This window comes from Triplophysa dalaica, chromosome 17 (genome assembly GCF_015846415.1).
Source record: "Triplophysa dalaica isolate WHDGS20190420 chromosome 17, ASM1584641v1, whole genome shotgun sequence".
Classification (NCBI taxonomy): domain Eukaryota; kingdom Metazoa; phylum Chordata; class Actinopteri; order Cypriniformes; family Nemacheilidae; genus Triplophysa; species Triplophysa dalaica.
In genome coordinates this window covers 16,294,349-16,306,073 of record NC_079558.1, presented here as the reverse complement: position 1 = coordinate 16,306,073, position 11,725 = coordinate 16,294,349, and positions in this window count along the sequence as shown.

Sequence of the window (11,725 nt, the reverse complement as noted above, 5' to 3'; positions counted from 1 at the left end):
TTTCTCTCATTCATTGCTCAGTTAAACAAATCACCGTTTTAGATTAATATGGAATTGTAACATATCCATAAATCACTGAATATATGATGGTTTCTAATAGGTCTATGAGTAAAGGGTCTATGAGGCACAGAGTCTCTTTCACTAGCTCAAAAAACCTTTATACTTTTATGCTAAATGTCTAAAAATACATCCTTATGCGAATAGAAACAGTATTTCAACATGATGACAGTCAATAAAGTAAAGTTTCTAAATTGAGTTATTCACTTATCCTCATTCCGGCAACTTATTTACATTATGTGATCTTTTTTCTTTACTTTGCTCAATATCTCACAACCTTATAAATATGTTTGGTAACACTTTTTGGAAACAGGATAAACTAATGGATTTGATCACCTAAATAAGTTCATGCCTATCTTTAAGAGTTTGAATGTGGTTTTAACGGTCTCATGAACTGTGATTGTTTATTGTTTTAGACTGTTTTATGAGGTCTACTTATGACGTTTGTGTGGTTTTTACATTCAAAAACATCAAAATCAGTAAGTAATAGGCTATTTTATATACAGGTTTTAAGGCCAGCTCTGCAAACGCTGGGTTTTAATGGGCGTGCCCATAAGACTTTATAAGTAAACGCCCACTGCTTTGATTGGATAGCAGTTTGCGTATTTGGAGCCTTCTGTGAATATGGTTAGAGATGTAACGCTAGGTTACACATTAGCACCAGTTTAAGCACGGCATCAGTATTATCTGGAGACTGGTGATCGCAAACCGGAAAAATATCAAAAACACTTCAAAACAGTCTCCATTATTCGCAAACGGTGGATAAAAACCTTTAAAAAAGCGTACATTTACATTTTTGTCATTCCACAAATCCAGTGTCGATCTCTGTCTTGTTCATGAAGGAATCCTAGTTTCAATAATAGATGTAATCTCAGTTACAAGGACGTTTTCAGATCTAACACTTACATGATGTTCACGTGAAAACGATTCCCTCTTATATAACAAAAGCTTGGGTTAAAATTGTGATTTTAATTCATCTCTCCTTTAATCATACTAAAGATTTTAACACACTATCATTGTGATGACAATCACATAACTGAGGTCTCTGGGAGCCCAAAGCATTAATCTGAAAAGTAGCACTGGGTTTGCGGTTGGGCACAGATCAATTCACATTCCCAGCACCTGATTCCAGATTGAGTCCCTCCAAAACCTGTAAATGTCCACTTTGCTGCTTTCCGCACATGTAGGCTCTCTGATTTGAGCCACTTGGGTTGCTTGGCAACAGCACACCACAATTAGAGGAATTGGGCTTGTGTGCTGTTGTGAGTATCAGTGAAGCCCATAACATTTGAAATCTTTCTGTATATTTACACAATTACTACACAGATTTACATATATGTATGTTGTGTGTAATGCCTTTATCCAGAAATGAAAGGTTACATTAAACCCTTTAACCCTAAAACGACGACCTTGACGACAAATTTGGGTGAAATCATTTTATTAAAACCTTTCTTAAACTGAGCGGTAATAATTTAATCCAAAAATTCTCACCTAAATACAGAAAAAAGTTAGACTTCGAAAAGGGAGGGGTGAGCCGTTGGTTGCAATTAGAAACCTCAACACTAGATGCTGCTAAAATCCCCACATTGCTCCGTTAAGACACGATTTCATAAGAAACTAATGAAAATATTCTCTCCTTACCAGTCTGGTACAGAGGTTTCCCTGTAAGGGATATCTAGCAGTTGTCTTAAGAGCCTTATCTAATGGCTCTTGGGCATTCCTTTACATTAGGCCAACAAAATCCGATCCCAGTGAAGCAAACCTCTCTCCACTCTGTAAATAAGAGATATGCCCTGCAATAAAGCTTTGGCCATGGAATGCCTTAACGTATGCTGCTTACTACACATTCTTTATCCAACAAAGATATGTTTACGTCCAGTGTGAAACTTGCATCATGTTTATAACTTGCATTTCCAGAGGTCTGTCTATGACAGGTATTGATTTTGACTACACATTTATGCATACTAAATACTATAACACATAATCCAGCTCTTTACATGCAGTTATGTTTTTCTGAGGTAGTTTTCAAGGCTAAACAACCTCGGAACTCTGAGTGGTAAAATGCAATTATTTCTGACCTTGTCTGGTAGGTCCTTGGATTAAATGATAAACGTGAAATGAATATATAAACAAATCTTGTGGTAGGCTTGTGCCGGTAGTACATTTTTATGTGGCGGTAACTGATGAAGCTTTATTACCGTAAACGGTAATATCACGGTGGTGAAATGCATTACAAAAACAGGTCAAAACATAAGCTATATCAGTGTTATTGTACAATGACTGTACAATCAGTGTAAATCAGCTTAAGCAGAGTGTTATTTTATCCAGTCAAAGGAAAAGAGAAGGCACATTTTTCTTCACAGTGATTTGGTGTGCCCGAAATAACACTACTACCGTGCATTTTCACTACCGTGGTGTAGACTACCGTATTACCGAACACCGGCACACGCCCAGAAACGGAATTGCTTGTGCCTAGGGTGCTTTGTTAAGGATGCTCACACAGAAGATGTAACACATGGTCTGCTATAAACTGCACAACTGGAGTGTGGCATATTCACGAATCACACTATCAGTCTTTCCTCTTGAGTGTTAGCCCAACCTTTTGCGATATGTACTCATATTTACTGATCACTGTCATTGCTTTAAACGAATAGTTCTCCAATAATGAAAATCATTCTGTCATCAATTATTAATTCATTCATCATGTTGTTTCAAACCCGTTCTTCTTTAAATGACAAACAGAGATTAAAGGGGTCCTATGACATAGCTATAAAATATTATCGTTTGTTTTAGATGTATTGCAATGTGTATACACAACATAAGGTTAAAAAACGGTGTATTTACACATTCTGCCTCTCTGAAACGGGCAGATTTTTTACAAAGCACATGGCTCTGAAAAGCGAGGTGTGCTATGATTGGCCAGTTAACCAGTGCGTAGTGATTGGTCGAATACTGCAAGCGTGTGATGGAAATGTAACGCCTCTTACCATATTTGGAACATCAGGTTCCCAAACAATTGTATTGACAGGTACACTTACCTTACATTTGGGTGTTCTTAGCAAAATCATACTAAGAACTGGCGTAGATTTGGGGGGGTGTGGTTACACAAGGAGTTTTTTAGGCAGGTGTTTGCTTGGTCTTGATCGGTATGGCTGCTTGATGACAGCATAACTTCAGATGTGAGATAAATAAAAATACATTTATACACTTATCAATAAAGGTGCTTAAAAGGTTCTTCACAGCGATGCCAAAGAAGGTTTTTGGTTCCTCAAAGAACCATTTAGTCAACAGTTTTATCTAGTCATGATGGACAAACAAAAACATAACAATAAAGAAAAAAACGCACAGATCCAAAAGATACACAAGTTCCTCTAGAACCATATAATAGCTGAAACACTTGCTCGCGTCAAAGTCTTTAGAGGATTATTTGCCTCTCATTCTGACAGACACCAGCGGAGAGCTGACATCACTTATCACATTCCCCAGAGCTTACACACACAGCAAGGGAAGCAGCAAGAACACAATTTATCTCTCAAGTCGCTTCACATCATTAAGTGGCTGGTGACGCAGGACAGCCCCGTTGTGAGGCTCAGTAACTCTTCAAAGAACTGATTAAAATCACCCTTGGACTTTTGCTTGTCCCTGTAGCCGCTGCATCTTGTGTGAAGAAATATACCGCTGCTTGTGTGAATTCATTCATTCTCCCAGAGACAGCACAGAAAAAAATCTCAGCAATGCAATCTCAGTACACTATATACTATGGCATTTGAGATATGGCGTAGTCCCTAAATTTGTAGACTTTTATGCATAGAAGTAATGATTTATACATCGGAACAGACATACACAGTTGAAATCCAGTTCAGAGGGGGCATGAAATACCAGTGGCTACAGTTTGCAATGTACAGCTGGATATGGAAACTATTATAAGGCAATATTGTTATAGCATTAATGTTTGCTGTGATTGGCAGTCATCTTCAATGTGGTTTGCTTATTACAGTATTGGCTTGCACAGTTATGGAGATGTTTCTGCTAGTTCTAGTTCCTTTCCTAAAACAAGCTTCTTTTCCAACCAATCTCTACCCTACATAATATGTCTGTGTCCCACTTTCAAAAAGCAACTCGGCTGATAAGTCCTGACAGCCGTTGGAGAAATCACTTTGGAATTCGGATATCAATTTCATACCATTTGAATTTCCTTTTTTATAATCATGAAAACGGTGAGACTGGAGTGCCACGTCGAATTGTGTGGGACAGGCTTGTCTTTTGATGTTGACTTGTGATCACAGCAGAGAGCACAGGTGGTCCACTCCAGCATGTATGAACATTTTCAAAAGGGAGCAACTACGTGGAGGGAAGCAGCCTTCTTCGCTCTGTGGCCAATTCACACTGATCACGTTTTTTTGTATCAGTCAATGTGAATACAGAATGTCTTTAATTGTTCGAGCAATTGTGTGGATTTCATTCGAGTTATTGCTACCTGCTCTTTATTGTTACTTGAACCTTTTAGTGTTAAGCTTGTGGCATACTTACAGTTACATTTACATTTAGTCATTTAGCAGACGCTTTTTTCCAAAGCGACTTACAAGTGGGGTAGATAATGGAAGCAATTAGGACAGCATAAGTACAACAAAAGCACTTCTTTTTTTTCACGAGCTTTCGACTCATACACGTAGACACGGGTTTTGACGCATGCGAATTACGAACCCTGCAATACCTCTCCGGGTCTACAGGGGTCATGTTTTCTTATACTACCTTGAATCAATGCTCCCATGACAAGGTTGCCACCTGGTGGTCAAACTAATTACTGCAAGAAATGGAATGCGTATGTATTTGCTCGTACTTCACGCACGTACTAGGCTGATGAAGAAATTTGCGTCACGCGCGTTGTACGTGTCCCTCACGTACACGTAAAAAGGGAACTGTACCTCAGCCTTAAGACCCAATATTCAGAATATAAGTATTCTTCTTTAGAGAAAGATTGATAAAGCATTGGGTAAGCGATGTAAAAGTTTGATTACTAAATAATCTAGAATATTAATCGGTGACCTTTGTTAAGATAAATTCTTTACATGTCTTGAAAGAACCTGGTTGTAGTTTAACTGGCTGGGCTTTCAAAGTCTTTCAAAGGAGCACATCTTGGAAAGCTGTGTGTGGTGCTACTTTCCCGTTTATACTGTCTCCCACCATCACTTTGGTTGTTGTTAACATTTATCATCTGCTTTATCCCGTTCTCTTGCATCTGTAAAATTAACATATAGCGTCTCTGCCGAGTCTGTGTCCCATGACATTGACTGCCTATGGGTTTTTCATGATTTTTTTATTTTTTTATTAAAAAGTAAAACTTTTACACAAATAGATTGTTTTATTTTAATCAAATTTTGCTTCCTTGACCAATTCATAATGAGAAATGTTAATAGATGTGGTAAAGATGACTGTAGGATAAGTGTTCATTTTATGAGGTTCTATATTGTTTTAAATTGTTTACAAAAAGCTCTCAGTAGTTTCATTATCCTAGTCTACAAAACTCCAGGCTGCATAATTATTACTTTAAGTATAGTAAAGGTTTATTACACACAAACACTGCTGAACCATCACATTACAACCAGCTAAATGACATGTTTTACAATGTGGAAGCAGAATCATTAGGCATAGTCAGCCCTAATGAACCTCACACAGGGTTTAATACTTCTTTATCACTTGAATTCCCTGGTTAAATTACTGTATGTATATAATGAGAAGTGTATATCGAATTGGGATGGGTCACTCATTTCTATTTTAAATGACCTTTTTTTAAATGTCTGAAAAGCTAATTAATGTGACAAATTTGTTTTAAATTGACAAATATTACATTCCAACTTTATCTCTGCATTAATATGCTGTATGGTTGTAAAAGGCAGGAGAATTAGCAATGCTTAAAGCTTAAAATAGCTACAGAGAATATGGTATGTCACAATGTAGAACACCTTCCTAAATAGAACTGCATTTTCTAGAGCCACAAATGAGGTTACACCTTATTTAATTTGATTATATTCAATTTGGATTTATTTATAACCGGTAATTTATGCACAAAATAATTAGAACATTTCTTTCTGAAGGCATAACTACACAGCCCAAGACTGAGTATGTGTGTTTGAAATTTAAAAGGTTATATAACCGCAGATAAAGCCACAGCAATCAATGCGAATAATGACTGTTTTAAACGTTTAAGAAAATTAGGTATTATTCCCAATACCAGAGGGAACAACTATACATTCCTCATTAGAAAAGAGCAGTCCTAAAACACTTTTACCTTTTGAAGTTTTAAAAATGCTGTACAAATACTGCAGCACAGCTCTTCAGAGTTTTTTATGATGTTTTCCTCATTATCCAAGTTTTAGGCTTTTAAAGTTTTTGAATGGTGCAGTCAGATGCACGTGAATTAGGCAAACGGGAACCTAATCAAATCTGTAGAAGAATAGAAGAGCTTCAGGGAAAAAAAAAAAAAAAATGTGTTGTTCACTCTAATTCTATTACAAATATATACAACTTTCGTTCTTCAGGTGATACCGAGATGTTCAGTCAGAAGACATACATAGAGAGATTTAAGGTGAAAATTCTTCTATTTGGCATCTTGACTTAGTGTGATCATGTGGTGGATAAGATTAAACAAGGACTAAGCCTTAGTTCATTTAGGACATTTAATGATTTTTTTAGAAACATGCCTTACAAACATTGCATTGTGTGTATTTTGTGACAAAACAATGACACTAATATATTTCAAGACATGGCAGGAGCAGCTGTTTTCAGTTTAGACAGTTCTAACATTTATTTTTGTCTTTGAATAGTTTTAAGCCCAGAACGGGAAACCACTCCATCTGCAATAACTGTTAAGGTAAAAACTGAATGGCTGAACACATAAAATACATTCTTGTTTAGTGTAATTCCTTTTTTAAAACGCAGCACACCCAACTGTGTCTCTAAACCAATGCCATCCTATGATGTCAGGTAAAATTGGCCTATAGGCGTAATCTCAAGCCGTTTTTCTGAAACATTGTCCACCCGGTGTAATTATACAAAGCTTTCCCTTTATCTGTATTTAGCCAGCTCTAGCATGCAACATCCTGCCAAGACCCCTCATGCATCCACACCATGTAACTCACATTTGTAAAAGTTGCACGTAATAGAAGGCCAGAATTGATAAAAACACACAGGGAGCTGATAATAAGCTTGTTCCCCAACTGCTGCCCCTCTCCCACTATGAGCCTGCAAATCTATGGATATTGAAAGCACAGCCAGAGGGGGAAAATCCTCTCTTGGGTGCTCTGTACATGCTGTATGGAAACAAAGTGGCCAAAGGACCCAGTCCTGGTTGAAGTTTCAGTATGGCAAATTAATATGGTGGAGTTTATTTTTGCATGAGGGCAGAGGATTTTTTCTTGAACACTTACCCAAACTTGTGGTGATGGAGGTAGATTTTTCCTTTATTCTTATTAGATTTTTTCTCAAACTTTAATTCAACTAATTTCTGCTATTCTCAATATGTGATCTTAGAAGTCTTTGGCCACTCAAAATATTCTCTTTGCTGTGCATTGAGACAATATAGACACACATTATCTTATAGGCAGATTTGCAACATCTCCAGTCCATCAAAACTTCTTAATTATTGTCCTGATGTTGGAAATGGGATTTTTATTCTTTCAACAATATTCCTTTTAAATCCTCTTTCTATTTTGTGTAGCATAACAATCTCTTGCTACAAATCAGAACTATATTCTTTGGCTTTACTGACAGAACGATTCACCAAACTATGGATCCAGCAGTCAGTCTCGTCTCCATGCGGCAGGGTAAGCGTTCCCTCTATGACCACATTCAGGATTTTTTGGACATTGCTCATTTCTCACATCTGCCGGACTTCGCACTCTGACTTTTTTGTTATGGATTAAATCAACCACTCAAAGACAAACTTACCTGTGATGGTCCTCGAGGATCGCTAGATACATTTTTGGATTTCTTCTTCTTGACGGTCGGGTCCCCATTTACAGTGGGTGAGGTAGAGGAGGAAGTCACCCTAAATATTTTTTGGGGGGGCAGTAAACCAGATGAGCCCACGTTGAGGATGGCCACCCCGGTCATTATGCCAACCTTACCTGAGCCCGTTCACAAGATGGCCACCAGCCCAGAGCCCGCTCGCAAGATGTCCACCATTCCAGGGCCCGTTTACAAGATATATGCCGGCCCAAGGCCCGTTTACAAGATGTCCACCAGCCCAGGGCCTGTTTACAAGATGTCCACCAGCCCAGGGCCCGTCTACAAGATGTCCACCAGCCCAGGGCCCATTTACAAGATGTCCACCAGCCCAGGGCCCGTTTACAAGATGTCTGCCAGCCCAGAGCCCGTTTACAAGATGTCTGCCAGCCCAGGGCCTGTTTACAAGATGTCCACCAGCCCAGGGCCCGTCTACAAGATGTCCACCAGCCCAGGGCCCATTTACAAGATGTCCACCAGCCCAGGGCCCGTTTACAAGATGTCTGCCAGCCCAGAGCCCGTTTACAAGATGTCCACCAGCCCAGGGCCCATTTACAAGATGTCTGCCAGCCCAGAGCTCGGTCACAAGATGGCCGCCAGCCCTGAATCTCCAGCCAACATGGTCGCTTCACTGGTGGTCCCAAGTCCGGTGGTCCTGGTGGCATCTATTCCTGAGGTCCTGTCACTGGAGTTGTGGCTGCAGCTTTGTGGTATGTCTGGGCTGTGCACTGCTCTCCCGCTCAAGAGGTCGCTGACAGGACTCTCTGTGCCAGGTGCTTCAGTCAAGATGGCTGGTTCTGAGTTTCCTGTCTCGTCAAGGATTCCCATTTCTGAGTTCCCTGCCTCGTCTAAAATGGCCACTCTGACCTCTTCTGCCACATCCGAGTTTTTCAGCCCTGCCTGCGTCTCCATGTCATCCAGCCCTGCCTGCGCCTCCATGCCATCCAGCTCTGCCTGCCACGCCCAACCTTCCAAGTCTCCCGGCAATGTCTCTGCACTACAGCCCAGGTCCGCCTCTGCACCATGGCCCAGGTCCGCCTCTGCACCAAGGCCCTCTACCCCTCCACGGCCCTCCGTCCCTCTCCCTGCACGGTTCTCAGGGACTGTTATTTTGAGGGCGGCTGGAATCCGCCCTAAATGGGGGGGCAATGTCACGCCCGTGCCTGGATCCTCTCCTTGTTTTCCCTCTGCTGATCGTTACAATATAATCCTTCTTATTAAATTATACATCATTGTGTTTCGGTAGAGACAAAATTTGGGGAGAGGAGGAATATTCCAAAACTTGCTGAAATTGCAATATAAAAATTAACTGCACAATTACTAGAATTGTGTACCTTTGATTTGTCACAGTTTGCATACATACACATTTATGGAAAACTCTGATATTGCACCAACCCTGTAGAATGGCTCATATACATGAAACATTTTTTCATTTGTATTATCTAATCGATTCATTTAATCACATAGAAAATTAAAAATTATACATGATCTATGATTATATTACTAGAAAATATAATGAATTACTAGTACCAGGCCAACTTATAGATCGGTTTAATGCAACGCAAGGCATGGAGTTGATTTAAAAACACATATAATACACACAAATCCAGTGGCCTTCTGAAGTGAAACCTTCTTAAGAAGGAGTATGTAAGATTAAGATCAGCATTAATATTGTAAACCTACATGGTGCAAGCACACCGAGGACATAAAATCTCATTGGTTTTCATTTGCTCCCCATTTAATCAGCTACAAGCTTCCCTACTTTCACCCGCTGTGAGAACGATGCGCAACAACTGGATAATTTACACCATCTATTTCTAGTTTGTTTGCTTTGCAGGACAACAGCTTGATCACAGATGATGAGAATACATCATGACAGAAAAACGACACGATGAAAAACGATGAGAGAGAAGCAGGGGGTGAAGCTCCACAGCTCTGTCTCACGTTCTCCCACGTTTTAAAGCAGAACATACTAACACACACACAAGTCAAGCTGTCAGTTGCCAGAAGCACAGCGATATCTCAATCTTGTGGGTTGGAGCTCACAGCAGGCTGGGTTACTGGAGACGTGAGTAATGCAAGATCAATAGTCTTCGCTAGGGAAAGTTGGGAAGGAGGGAGAGGGAGTAATGAAGAAGATATTACAAAGGAATTTCACATGCTTGTATGTTGATGTTGTAATAGGGACCTGTTCACTCAAACTGAAAAATATGTCATTTTAATGCTGTTTTCATGCAGTAACTGTGCCATGTGACCACATCTCACAGGCTCCAAAAGCAAGAAGTCGTTAAGACTTGTTGAACTATATTCCAAATCTCCCGAAGCCACGTGATAGTATGAAGTATCAGACTAAACTGTATTATTTCACAGGCTGTTTATGATACGCCATGATACAAGCTCTAAAGCTAGCAATGTTTGTCTGGAAAATCTGTAGTCAGCAGGGTAACATTTTTGTTATTAAAAATCAATACATTTAAGACCTAAATGAATGTTGTTAGCGACTATTTTGCCAACAACTGGCAAAAGGAATTGTTTCCCCTAAAACAGACTTTAAAATAATCTGCTTACATAGAGTGCCACAGAGTTATTGGCTCTCTCAAATTTGGGAATTTCGCAAAATAATAAGCCCTATTAAAAAAACGTTAATGATACCTATACATCTGGTTTATCAAAATTAATGTATTAATTGTGAGGCCTAAATACGGTATAATCTGCAAAATAATTGATACAGACTACAAGGTCGCTCAACATCAACGTCACCACCACTATGCCTCCAACAACTCATTTTAAGTTCCCTGATATGTGCAGTAATTATTTCATGAATGCATCCCCATCCATGTTTTTGAGATACTTGCCCACGTTTCATTATATAAAATACCTGTACACTTTGAAGAACTCAACAACTTGTTAGCAACCTGTTCTAAAGATGCTTTCAAATTTAAAAAAACATATTTTATTAAAGTATAAAACGTCAAAATAGTTTTAGTTTTGTTATAAACAGACCTTATTTTAGGCATTTAACCAAAAACCTTTAAGCTTGGGCAGAATAATGTAGAATAATAAATGACTGATGCAACATTATAAAAGGTCTATATATCATAGAGACAATTTTTTTTTTTAACTGAATGTCTCTCTTTCTTACACAAGCACTTCCTTCTACAAGCGTGGCTTCATCATCTCACCTCTTTATTGTTGCTAGTGAAAGATGGTCAATAAGCTTATAGGCTTGCTTTCTTTGGCGCCATCAGCCAATCAGCATTGTCAGCTGCCAATAACCTGTGCCTCCAGAGTGACATAATCACATGTCATTATTGCACAGGTGAGCAAAGGTCACCATTCACGTCACTGTAGGTTTTAGGTGCTCCAAGAACCTGTAATTCAGAACACAAACCTTTCTCTGGGTATTTTAGACCTTCTTGAATAAAACAATTACAGTACAACTGACATTTCACTATGAAGCTCTCTACCTCCAGACAAGTTTTTCATCATACACAAGAAACAGTGTAAAGCAATATAGACAAGGCAAATGTTTTTTATGATCAACTGGAGCCAGATAATGTCACTTATCTGTGATTAATATGAAACAGAATGTATGTATCAAAGGACAGAGTTTAGACTGGGGCCAGAGACGTGCTTATTTTCTTATTTGGCAGATCATAACAAG